Source organism: Microtus pennsylvanicus, chromosome 12 (assembly GCF_037038515.1).
Source record: "Microtus pennsylvanicus isolate mMicPen1 chromosome 12, mMicPen1.hap1, whole genome shotgun sequence".
Classification (NCBI taxonomy): Eukaryota; Metazoa; Chordata; class Mammalia; order Rodentia; family Cricetidae; genus Microtus; species Microtus pennsylvanicus.
The window spans coordinates 79,891,445-79,904,263 of record NC_134590.1 but is presented as its reverse complement, the minus strand read 5'-3'; the positions used below and the strand labels follow the sequence as shown (position 1 = coordinate 79,904,263).

Genomic DNA, 12,819 nt, shown 5'->3' with positions numbered 1-12,819 from the left:
TTCCCGGCCAGCCTCGTATATATAGACAGTTCTAGGCCAGCCAGGACAACATAGGGAAAACCTGTCTCAAATAATAACAGCAATAATGTGGGCCAAAATGTTAAAGGAACCATGTGCATCAGGTTTTATCAGTTGTTCTTAGTGAATCCTTGGTATCATAAAAATCTCATACAGATAGATGTTTCATTAGGCATAACCAATATCAAAAGCCAATTGTGTCTCTCTTTGGCAAGTCATTATAATAGCATTCAAAACTGGCACCACAGAAAGTATGCTCACGAGGCCCTGTGAGGTCTTGTTTGGTTTATGCCTAGGTGGCATAAAATTTTCAAACGTTTTGCTAGAGAGCCAAGCTATTTTTCATTTCTAGAGTTCTGCCTTTGAAGACAACATAACTACACACAGCTCGCTCCCCACCCACTCACTTATACTTTCAGCGCTCACTTTAAGAACCAGCCATTGAAATAGAAGCTGCAATACTCTCTTCCTGTGATGATGTCTTTGTGGGAGGCCAGAGGTATTTAGCTCTGTTGAATTTAAAATGAATTGAAACTGTTATTCATGAATTGAAGTTAAAAAAAGAAAACAGACATAGAATTTTGTGACACTTGGATATTTCCTAGCAAATGGCTTCACAAATACAGTGGTCCTGTACAAAAGAAAAGAGCCAGAGATGAAAACAACATCTTTGCGTGGCCACACTGTGTGCAAAAGCTTGGGTTCTGAGGACAACAGCCCATGGTGGATTCTGGGGCGAGGAACTGCCCGGGCTGTGGTTTTGAATGCTCAGTAGCCTATCAGGGCAGGCGTTGCCTTTTCACCTTCCCGATTTAGAATCTGGCATATTTGCTCAACTGGCCCAGGTGTGAAATGGCAGCCACACAGCCGCTGGTCTGGTGCAGCATCAGGTACCTCTTCCCTGCTCCACACAGCCGCTGGTCTGGTGCAGCATCAGGTACCTCTTCCCTGCTCCACACAGCCGCTGGTCTGGTGCAGCATCAGGTACCTCTTCCCTGCTCCACACAGCCGCTGGTCTGGTGCAGCATCAGGTACCTCTTCCCTGCTCCACACAGCCGCTGGTCTGGTGCAGCATCAGGTACCTCTTCCCTGCTCCGTCTCCACAGGCTGAGTTCCATGGAGGCCCACACAGCCATCTCTGTCGCAGCCAGACATTCAAAGGTAAAGGAAGATCCTCCCTGCGCTTAATAACAAAAAACTTACAAGTAAGGCTGTTAGGACTGCATGTATGTCCGTGAACCATGTGCAAGCCTGGTCCTGTGGAGGCCAGAAAAGGGTGTTGGGTTCTCTGGAGCTGTAGTTACGTACAGACAGCTGTGAGCTGCCAGGTAGTTCTGGGAGCCAAACTGGAGTCCTCTGTGAGAGGAACAAGTGCTCTTATCTGCTGCACCATCTCTTCAGGTCCCTTCCCTGAACTTCTGAAGTATACGCAATGACTATTTAAAAAAAAAAATTCACATAGCCCGGCCGGCCCTGGAACTATATAGACCAGGCTGGCCTCAAACTGAAAGAGATCTGCCTGACTCAGCCTCCAAAGTGCTGGGATTAAAGGTGTGCACTGCCACCATGGCTGGCCTGGTTTTATGTTTTAAAGAAAAATACTAGCTATTCCTACAAAATGGTCAAGAAATTCTAAGTGAACATATAACTTTGGTTTACACATTTTAAAAGTCCATTTAAGGGACTGGAGTATGGCTCAGCGGTTAAGAGCACTGGCTGCTCTTCCAAAGGACTCGGTTCAATTTCCAGCACCACACGGCAGCTCACAACTGTCTGTACTTTCAGTTTCAGAGGCTCTGGCATCGTCACACAGACATATATGCAGGCAGAACCTCAATGTATATAAAAAAAATCAATTTTTTTAAAGCTTCATTTCAAATAACCTTCATCGAGAACAAGTTAGTCAGCCACATTTAACTATCACACGTCTGTTTAGGGAGAAGAGAAGCACTCACTCCCTTTCCTCAGCACAGACTTCAATGGCAAATTTTGAAACCTGCGAAATCATGAGCTCATGCAGAGGGGTCCTGGTGAAGTCCTGGATACTAGTTTACAGACCTGCTTCTCTTGAAGTTCTATAGCCGTACGTCCTACAGACTCTGTCCGGTGCTGCACTGACTGAAGGGTGCTTTTATCACTCCACTAGCATGGACCAAGGAAACTAAGGACAAGTCAGATATAGGAACTGGAACAAGGACTACTTAGTTATTTGTATCTATGTCTGATGCTTTGTGTGAGGAGGGAACGGGACCCAGGGCCTGGGGCTCACCCTGGGCAAGCACTCGATCACTGAGCTACCCAGCCTGAAAAACAGCCTTCCAAAACTTTTTTTTTTCTTTCAACTTAATTCTAGATTTGAGGCTAAAATACTAGCAATCATCCATCAACATTCTTAGTCTTGGTTTTAATGTCAAAAAAAGAACAAATGCTTTGATTATTAAAGCACTGTATAGAACAGGCTGGCTAGGTGTCTTTTCATGGAAAATATGAGATACCAACTACAGAATTACCATAATGGCTGAAAATGGGATAGATTTTCAAAATAAAATTCTGGAAGCCACATCCCTTACCTGACCGCGGGGACTTACATAGGATGTAAGGTCAGGAAACGCTAATCTCACGCAGATGGTGCAGGGTCACAGACTCCCCCGGTACCTGATGACAAACTAACCTACTCCGCAGGTTTCTTTCCACCTTTTCTACCTAGTCAGGCCTTCTCCTGCTCCTCCATCCGGTCTTCATTCACACAGCATAGCTATAGCCCCAAGCTAAGGATCTTTCCCTAGGAGTCACTGATTGATGTAATGGCTACCAGCTCAGGCCACAGGCACTTCGTTCTTGTATCAGCGATTGGGCCTTTTTCTTTCCTAAAAACCCGACAGTGTCTAAATCTTAACACGATACAATCTTAAAGACAACGTTTGGTGGGAGGGGACCCAAATGTTTCCGTTTCTCAATCTAGTACTATCTGCTGGTCTCCGCACACCGGCTCTCTCTCGCGGAATGTCAGAGGATGTTGAATGGCCGGCCCCCAGCTTCTCTTGTCCTAGGAACTAACTTGGTAGGTGAAGACTCTTGACAGGGAATCTGGAGACCCACAACTCCACTACTGAGCTAGGATTTAAACATTTTTAGTGTGTGTGTGTGTGTGAGATCGATGGCCCACATGCGGAGGTCAGAGGACAACTCTGGCAGTCTGTTTTCTCCATTCACCGTGGGATCCAGGGATCACACTCAGATGACACAGGCTTGCCCAGCATGTACACCTCTCCACTGAGCCATCAAGCCAGCCCAATCTGTGACTTAATCTACTGTGTCACAGATCTCAGATCAACACGGGTCCTGAAACAAGCACAGGGTTATATCAGATAATTCTGGGTCTAGCTGCTTGGCCCCAGCACTGGGAGGCCGAATCCAGCCCTGGGCAGCACTGAGCGGACTTCTGCACCTTGGACTCTGGTTTCTGGAACCCTTTCTTGGAGCTTGGATTCTCTGAAAGGGAAGTTTCAGTCTTGCTTGTGGAGGAATTCTAGGGCTAAAATGAGATACAATGCTTTGTACTTTGTTCAACTTGTCTAGAAGAATATAAAATCAAGTCCACATTTCTAAATGGAAATAATATAAAGGTAATAATAATATAAAGGTAATAATAATAACTCTTCAGTGAGTTATGTTCCTCAAAACTTTTCATGTCCGGATGACTCAAACCACCTTCTGGTTTCAAAGTCCTGGAGAAGAGCAGCACATTTGAACCCACTTGCCCGTCTCCACAGCACACTGCTGGGCTGCACACAGGGCAGCGGCAGCTCTCCAGGTCTCCTCGAGAAGCAAAGACACTCAGAGATGGGCTGATACTGGTGGATATCAGAAACTGCATATCACTTAGACCCAACCAGAGACTAGGATATAGATAAAAAATAATTCTTGCTTCTTTTACCAAAAACTCCAACCCTGCCTATCCTTGGCCTTATTTTAACCCACAGAATGAACAGCCGAAGCACGGGATAAAAACGAAATCGCACCGTCATACTCACCAGCCCTTCACTCTTCTCTACTATGCCTTCTACTGGCCACTTCTATCACCCCACTGCCAGCCTCCATCCAAGACAGAGGGTGGCGGAGGAAGCGGTCACTAAGTATGTACTTGGAAGGTACTAGCAGAATGAGTGGAGAAATGAAGGGGTTAATCCTTCATAAATACAAATGTATAAGTATGCTCTAATCTTTTACACAACCCAGTTTCAAACTTGTAGGCTCACGTGTTCTTACTACCTCAGTCTCCCAAATAAGGAACTACAGACCCATGCCACCATGACTGATTCGCACTGTGTGTGTAGAATCAAAGTACTTACACGGTTCTTTTTAACTTTCATAACCACAGAGCGCTAGTAATACTGTATCTATAACTACTTTTCAGTGTCTCTGTGCTATACCATTAAAGACAAGCCTAGTTAAAAGAGCTAACTGGCCTTACAAAGTTCACTCTTGAAAGCTAACCGGTACAGACTTTCTATCTGGGTAAAGACTTTACCAATAAACACCGTTTACCGCTATCATTCGACTGCTCTGTACTTCTGTATGAAGACTTTTCTGACCTGTTTACTCTAAGAAAGGGTCAATTAAGCCATACAAACAAATATAGGACGTGGGGGCTGGAGAGGTGGCACAGTGGGTAACAGCACTGGCTGCTCTTCAAGAAGACCTGGGTTTAATTCCCAGCACTCACATGGTGGCCCACCATCATCGGTCACTCTAGTCCCAGGGGATCTAGTTCTGTCTTTCAACTCGGTGGGCACCAGGAATGCACATGATGCATAGACACACGTGCAGACAAGGCACCCATCCACATAAATGCCAGTAACCTAACACGTACTATAAATTAGTAGCCAATTTTAGACCAGTCTAATCTACACAGTGAGTTATGGGACAGCCAGAGCTAGACCCTGTTTCACAAAAACAAAAAAAAAAAAAAGAAATTACCAGTCATTTTAACTGCAAAGAAAACTCGCCTAAATGATGGTAGAAAATACATTTTTGTAAAAGCACGACTCTAACACCAGATGCCTCTCATATTTCAAAATCAAGCACATTTATATGATCAGCTAGACTAAACTATATTTTCCATAGTGTATTTTTCATATCCATTGCAGTAACTATGTAGGATCACCTTCAAACCATCCATAAAAGCCAGGGCACACCCATAGTCTCGGTCACCAGGAAACCTGGTGGAGGAGGAGACCTTGGGCCCAGAAGTTTAGGGCCAGTCTGAGCAATACAAACAACTCAACAACAAACAAAAATTAATTGTGAATAAGGAGGCCCTTCGAGGAAGAATATGATGATGTTTATAAAATAAAATGTTTTATTAAAATAATTTTTAAACCACAGCTATAAAATTTCTACTTTGAGACAGGGTTTCTCGGTAGCCTGGAGCCTGTCCTGGAACTAGCTCTTGTAGACCAGGCTGGCCTCGAACTCACAGAGATCCACCTGCCTCTGCCTCCCGAGTGCTGGGATTAATGGCGTGCGCCACCATCGCCCGGCTAAAAATGTTAAGACTTTAATGGAACTGTCTGTGGAAAAACACAAAATCAGAAATTTACAGCTCCTCCCATTTTTATGTCTTGCTGGGGACTGGACAGGGCATCCTGTATGCTAATGAGGTGAGCCCTCTGCCAGAACTCCATCCCAGAGTAGTATCAGTCACAGGCACTCCCACGGTAATCCCAGCACTCTTCAGTACAGCACTGGGCCGACAGGGGCCGTAGGTGCAGCTCTGTAAATCTGAGGCGGGCCAGCCTCATCTACACAGTACACTCAGGCCGGGCTGAGCTACACAGAGAGACCCTCTCCTAAGATAGTCACCACCAGAAAAATAAAACAAACAATAACAACAAAATATTCTACTGCCAGAATGAAGGAGACAGTTTCAAAATTATCTAACATCTGGACCAGGGAGGACACATCTGAAACTGTGTCTCAAAAAAGCAAAAAAGAAAGAAACTAGGTTAAGTAAAAAAGCTCACTGAACAAATGACAGGGTGAGGATCAGAGCGATGGCTCAGCAGGTAAAGCCACTTGCCATAAAGCCTGGCGCCCTGAATTTGCTGCCTGGAACCTACATGCATACACACTAAGAGCGTGTGCGCACATGCACACATGCATACACTCTAATATTTTCTTTTCTTTTTCTTTTTTCCAGGATTCAGCGACACTAAGGGCAATGGCGGTGCATGCTTTCAACCCGAGCATGAAGGAGAGAGTGAGGGGGGAGGAAGTTCAACACTGTTTCCATTTCTGTGTAACTTCTTTAAGAAATTAAAGCCTAGTCCAGGCATGGTGGTAACATGCTTTGCATCCCAGCACTCAGGAGGCAGTCAGGAGACTCTGAATTTGAGGTCAGCCTGGTTTACACACTGAGTTCCAGGCCAGCCAGAGCTACACAGTGAGAGTCTACCTTTTTTTAAGTAAAGGAAATTAAAACTTAAATTACAAAGAAGATAAGAAAAAAATTTAACTAATTACATATCCACTTCAATTTGTTATAACCTTAAAGTTGCTGAACATTTTATTTCTAGTTTTAATGATGAAAATTAATAGCTGTGGGGATAAAGATTCTAGAATTACTACTTGCATATGGTAGCCAGAAACAAAAAGTAAAGATAATAAATGCCATTCCTAAGTTCACAGACGAAGGGATACATAATGCAGACCCATGCCATTTCATGGACAAGAATACTTTACCCTATAGAAATGCTAATGTTCCCCTAAACCCATTAAATGCAACTCCAATTTAAGCCCCAGTTTTCAGCCTGAGGGTGTACTATAGTGGCAAGGGGCTAGCCTAATACGTGGGGCCTTGAGTCTAGTACCTAGCATCAAACACTTCAACAATTTCTTCTCAATTTTGTGTTGGGATGTGGTTCAGTGGGCAGAGTACTTGCTTACCATGAAGCCTTGCCAACTGCCTGGCAATGAAATTTAGCAAAGACGGCAGCAGGAGGTGATTGGGTCAAAGGGAGAAAGGCTGGGTATTCCTCATTGCAGCCTTTGTTGGGCCCCAACTGGCAGTACCCATCCCTCCGCCAACACAGTTGCTTCTGCGTGGCCCTCTATCGGTCCGCTGATTCCCACTGTGTTTTCTGGAGGCTTTACCCCAACAGCACCATCCTCCCCCCACAACTTTGGCTGTAACCACTCTCTACTATTATTGATGTGCCGTGTCTCAAATATCGCAACTCTGTCCTTTCACTAACATCTCCTTAGTTGAGTCATTTATACAGAACTCCAAAAAAGAAGATACAAACCACAGAGAAAATGATCAGTAACGTTGGTTGCATTGTAAGTTAAGTAGATGGCCGGCAGTGGAGGCACACGCCGTTAACACCAGCTCTTAGGAAGAAGAGGCAGGCAGATCTCTGTGGGTTCCAGGCAGCCTATAAAGCAAGTTCCAGGACAGCCAGGACTACACATTGAAACCCTGTCTCAAAAAACAAAGAAACAACCAAGTTAAGGATCTATTGAACAAAATGTACTACTAACAAGTTAAAGCAAGCTAAAGATTGTAACATGTGAGGTTCACAGACTCAACAAAAGTACTTAGAATTCATAAAGAATACTTGAGTTAGCTTTTTAAAAGCTAAAAAAATACAATAGAAAAACAGATAAAACAGGAAACGGAATGTCTAATAAACACTTGAAAAGTTAAAAACTACAGTAAAATAATATGCAAATTATAAAATAAACAAAAACTCATAGCTTTTAAATTGGTAAAAACTTCATCTAATGAACGATGAAGACAAAGTGGAAGCTCAGAATGGAGGAGTGGACCAGAGGGTAAGCACAGGTCTACGTTCAGATCCTCCTCTGTCTCTCTGCAGCCCCAGCACTGAGCAATCTCTACACATGTGGGTCCCCGGATCTAGATAAAACAGTTCCAAGTTCAGTGTGAGGGCTTTTCTCAAAAAACAAGGTGGAGGGGCCAGAGGTGGTAGCACACTTCCTTAATCCCAGCAAAGGCAGGTGGATCTCTGAGTCTGAGGCCAGCTTGGTCTACACAGTGAATTCCAGGACAGCTAGAGCTACATAGTGAGACCCTGTCTAAATAACAACAACAACAACAATAAAGCAGGCGGACTGGGGAGGTGACCTGGTGGATAAAGCACTTGCTGCCCAAGTGTCAGGGGCAGAGTTTGGGTCATCTGAACCCATGTAAAATCTGAGCAGGTCTGACAGTCACCTACAATCTCAGCCCTCAAAGGTAGAGAGAGAGCTCTGCATTGGGTGAGAGGTCCTGTCTCAGTGTGCAGACTAGAATGATCAAGAAGACAGTGATCCTCAACTTCAGGTCTCTACACGCACCCACACGAGTTATCATACATACACAGATGCATAACACACACAAATAAAGAGAGGTGACTGAAGACATCCCAGTGCCAACCTGCACACACAAGCGCACGTGCGCACACAAGCACACACACACAAATTTTAAACTCTCACAAAGCTTTAGTGAGTACAGAAGTGGGTATGGTTATTTTAGAAAAATTTAAAATGATCCAGCAATACGCTGAAGGGCCCATTCCCGCCTATATACATACAAGACTTTCTTAACTAGGGTTCAACAGGAAAATAAGTCCTACAGAAGATGACTTAGGGATCATACCTTCAGGTCTTCAGAGGAAGGTATAAAATCAGTGCTAGTCTGGCAAATATTTAACTATAGCACAAGACCATGATGGATTCCTTATGGTATTGGAGCTTAATTCTCTTGAGAAGGCCATAGAAGGACTATATTCGGAGTCTAGAGAAATTTGTTTTTAATCACCATAGAGATACACACAAAAAGACAGGGAGACAGGCAGACAGAAAAGAATTGTACGCTGCTTATAATGGCAAATGCTGGAAACAACATTAAAGTTCCAGATGAGGACAAACCCATGTACCTGAAAACTGCACTGGCTTCAAAGAACTAATATTACATATCAACAAATGTGCAAATCTCAAAAATAGCTGAAGATAATAAAGCTGCTGTAAGGCATAACAATACATTACCACTTGTATAAGATACTGTAAAACAAGCAGGAGAGGTGGTCCATGCCTTTAATCCAAGCACTGGGAAGGTAGAAGCAGGTGGGTCTCTGGGAGTTCAAGGCCAGCCTGGTGCACAGGGGGAGTTCAGTTCAGCCAGGGATACAGAAAGACCCTGTTTTAGAACAGAAAGTGTTCAAAGCATGTTATTTATTGTTTACAAGTACATATGTAGGAACCATACGAACTATACGGCAGATAATAGAGTTCATAAAAACACTGTCCTCTGGTGAGGAGAGGAGGGGAATGGAAATGGGGAGCGACACAAAGAGTCTAGAGAGTTTATTTCTTTTAAAAGTATCAAAAACCAAATAACTGTGTTACAATTTAAGAATTCTAATTTACTGTTTCAGAATTTACTAAGTCAAAGAAATACATTTTCTTTGCTTTCTTCTTCATGAGTCCCACAAAGCAGAACTTAAGAGGAAATTTTTATCTACAGTATCCAATGTGGGTTAAAAAAAACTACTGGACATGGATTAGAGATGGTTCAAGGTTAAGAACACTTGCTGCTCTCATAGAACAGCCAGGTTCAGTTCCCAGCATCCATGTGATGGTTCACAATCACCTTTAGCTCCAGCTTCAAATGTGCCAGGCACATATCTGACACACAGCTATACATGCAGGCAAACACTCAGACACAGAAAATAATAAAAATAGGACATATGTACAGTAAATATTTATTATCTCCCATGAATTTAGTAGCAATTTATTCTCATTAATTTTACGGTATTACCCTTTACTAAAAACTTAATTATTGTGTATTTATATATTTTAATAGTATTATATAAATATTCTTAATAAAGGGCTGAGCAAGAAGCCTGGTGTCACGTGTCTGTAATCTGAGTATCTGAAAATTAGAGACATGAGGATGCCAAGTTCAAGGTCCGGGTTACACAGTGAGACCCTGATTCAAAACAAACAACCGCAAAGCTCAATGGCAACATTACAGTAACCTAAAGTCTTAATGAGAAGGCTGTCCAGCAGGGCTCACAGCTGTGCTCGGGCATAATTCCTGATTGCTAGCTAACTCTTACTATGCAAGAAGGGCTACAAACTTCCTCACAAAATTTAAAGGCCATCTGATCACCTCCTCAAAACTCCAAAGAACTTACTTAGCACATGAATATATATGCATATATATATACACACACATACATATATATGCATGCATATCTATCTATTTATCTATCTATCTATCTATCTATCTATCTATCTATCTATCTATCTATCTATCTATTTGGTTTCTCAAGACAGGGTTTCTCTGTGGCTTTGGAGCCTGTCCTGGAACTAGCTCTTGTAGACCAGGCTGGCCTTGAACTCATAAAAGTCTGCAGGCCTCTGCCTCCCTAGTGCTGGGATTAAAGGTGTGCTATCTATGTATTTATTTACTTTGTGATACTGCAGTTGGACTATGGGTCATACCAATGCCAGGCAAGCATCTCACTTCTGGCTGTATCTCTGTCACTCACTATCTTTTAAATTTTAGTATCGAGACAGTCTTGCTAAATTGTACAGGCTGGTCCGAATCTCGCTATCCTGCTGCCTCCCACTCTAGGGAAGCTGGGATTACAGGTGCATGTCACTAGACCCAAGCTGCTGTTTCTAAATGGAAACAAGATCATGTTGATACAGGATCTTGCTGTCTGTGCACATCATGTTGTCGAATGCATGAGCAGTGTAAGTCTTTTTCAAAGAGACTGTCTAAGTGCACACTTCCCTCTGCAAGCTAGCAGGCGCTCTGAAGCTAGGTGGGTCTAAATAAAGAACTCTAGTCAACAACAGGAAATAACTCCCACAGAAAAAAGGGGCATAACACAAGCTCTCACCAACTCCTGCACACAGCTCACAACAGCCTTTTGTCCATGGCACATTATGCCTGAACTCTCTACTTTTCAGTGTTGAGGCCTCTGCAGAGCTACGAAACACCTGATTCTCTTGCTGGTGTCCTTGCTTTCTTCCCTCTGAGGAAGTGAACATATAAAAATTTCTCACTGTGAGACAGCAGACCAGAAAACAGGGCAGCTTTTTATTCTCATGTTGCTTTGTTTTAATGGTGCTTCTAAAATTTTTTTTTCTTTTCCTTAAAAATTCACCTTTTCAGCTAGGCTGTGGTGGCACAGGCCTTGAATCCCAGCACTGGGGAGGCAGAGGAAGGTGAATCTCTTGAGTTCAACGCCAGCCTGAGTTTCAGGACTGCCAGGTCTACACAGAGAAACCATATCTCAAGGGGGGAAAAATCCACTTTTTCACCACGCTGATGGTACACACTTTGTGCTAGTTAATCTTTTGTCAACTTGACCCAAACTAGAGTCATAAGACAGGAGAAAATCTCCACTGAAAAACCGGGCTGCAGACAAGCCTCTAGGGCATTTTCTTCCTTCCTTCCTCCCTTCCTTCCTCCCTCCCTTCCTCCCTCCCTCCCTCCCTCCCTCCCTCCCTTCCTTCCTTCCTTTCTTTCCTGTTTTCTGAGACAGAGTTTCTCTGTAGCTTTGTTTGTTTGTTTTGTTTTTCGAGACAAGGTTTCTCTGTAGCTTTGGAGCCTGTCCTGGAACTAGCTCTTGTAGACCAGGTTGGCCTTTAACTCACAGAGATCCACCTGCCTCTGCCTCCCGAGTACTGGGATTAAAGGCGTGCACCACCACTACCCAGCTTCATCTCTGTAGCTTTTGGATCCTGTCCTGGAACTCTCTCTGTAGACAAGGCTGACCTCAAACTCATAGAGATCTGCCTGTCTCTCTGCCTCCTGAGTGCTGGAATTAAGAGCGTGTGCCACCACCAGCCAGCTTGGGCATTTTCTTAACTAATGATTGATGAGAAAGGGCCCAGACCATTGTGGATGATGCCATCCCTGGGCTGGTGGTCCTGGGTTTTATAAGAAAGTAGGCTGAGCAAGTTATGGGAACTAAGCCAGTAAGCAGCACCCTCCATGGCCTCTGCATCAGCTCCCACCTCCAGGATTCTGTCCTGCTTGAGTTCCTGTCGTGACTTCCTCCAAAGATGTACTACAATATGAAAGTGTAAGCCAAATAAACCCTTTCCTCCCCAATCTGCTTTCTGGTCATGAATGGTGTTTTGTTACAGAAGTAGAAACTATAACTAGGGGGCTGGAGACATGGCTCAATCAGTTAAGAGCACTGACTGCTCTTCCAGGAGATCTGGGTTCAATTCCCAGAGCCCATATGGCAGCTCACAACTATTTATAACTATAGTTTCAGGGGACCCAACACCCATGGGAAAACACCAATGTACATAAAATATAAATAAATAATTTAAAAAGGAGCCATAATTAAAACACACTTGTAATTTTAGTGCCTGGGACACTGAGGCACAAGGATCATAAGTTCAGAACCAGTTAGACCTACAGATGAAGAAAGTGATTAAAAAAGCAACCAACAAACAAACAACAAAACCCCTCCCCTCCCCCCCCATCTCAGGGAATGTGCTCACCTGAACAGTTTGTTTCCATCCCTCTTAATAAGGATGCGTAGTATCAGCCCATAAATCTAGGTTAATGAATTATCAACATTTTACCAATGGCATTTCAACAGCAATGCAACAAGACGACACATTGATATTCTTTTCCAAGGTGTCCAGCTTGAGTCTTAGGAGAAAGAGGAAACACTTAGATTTCAAGTCAACCAAACAGAAAGACACCTAGACCATGCTTTCCTTTTTCTCTTGCTACTGGAATCAACTGTGGCGCTCAACCAC

General features: G+C 43.5%; 1 protein-coding gene across 2 annotated transcripts in view; it reads right to left on the bottom strand.

Annotated features, from left to right (window-relative positions):
* The window catches only part of Sertad2 (SERTA domain containing 2), a 119,265-nt gene that overhangs the window by 23,174 nt on the left and 83,272 nt on the right, over window positions 1–12,819 (bottom strand). The window lies entirely within an intron of this gene.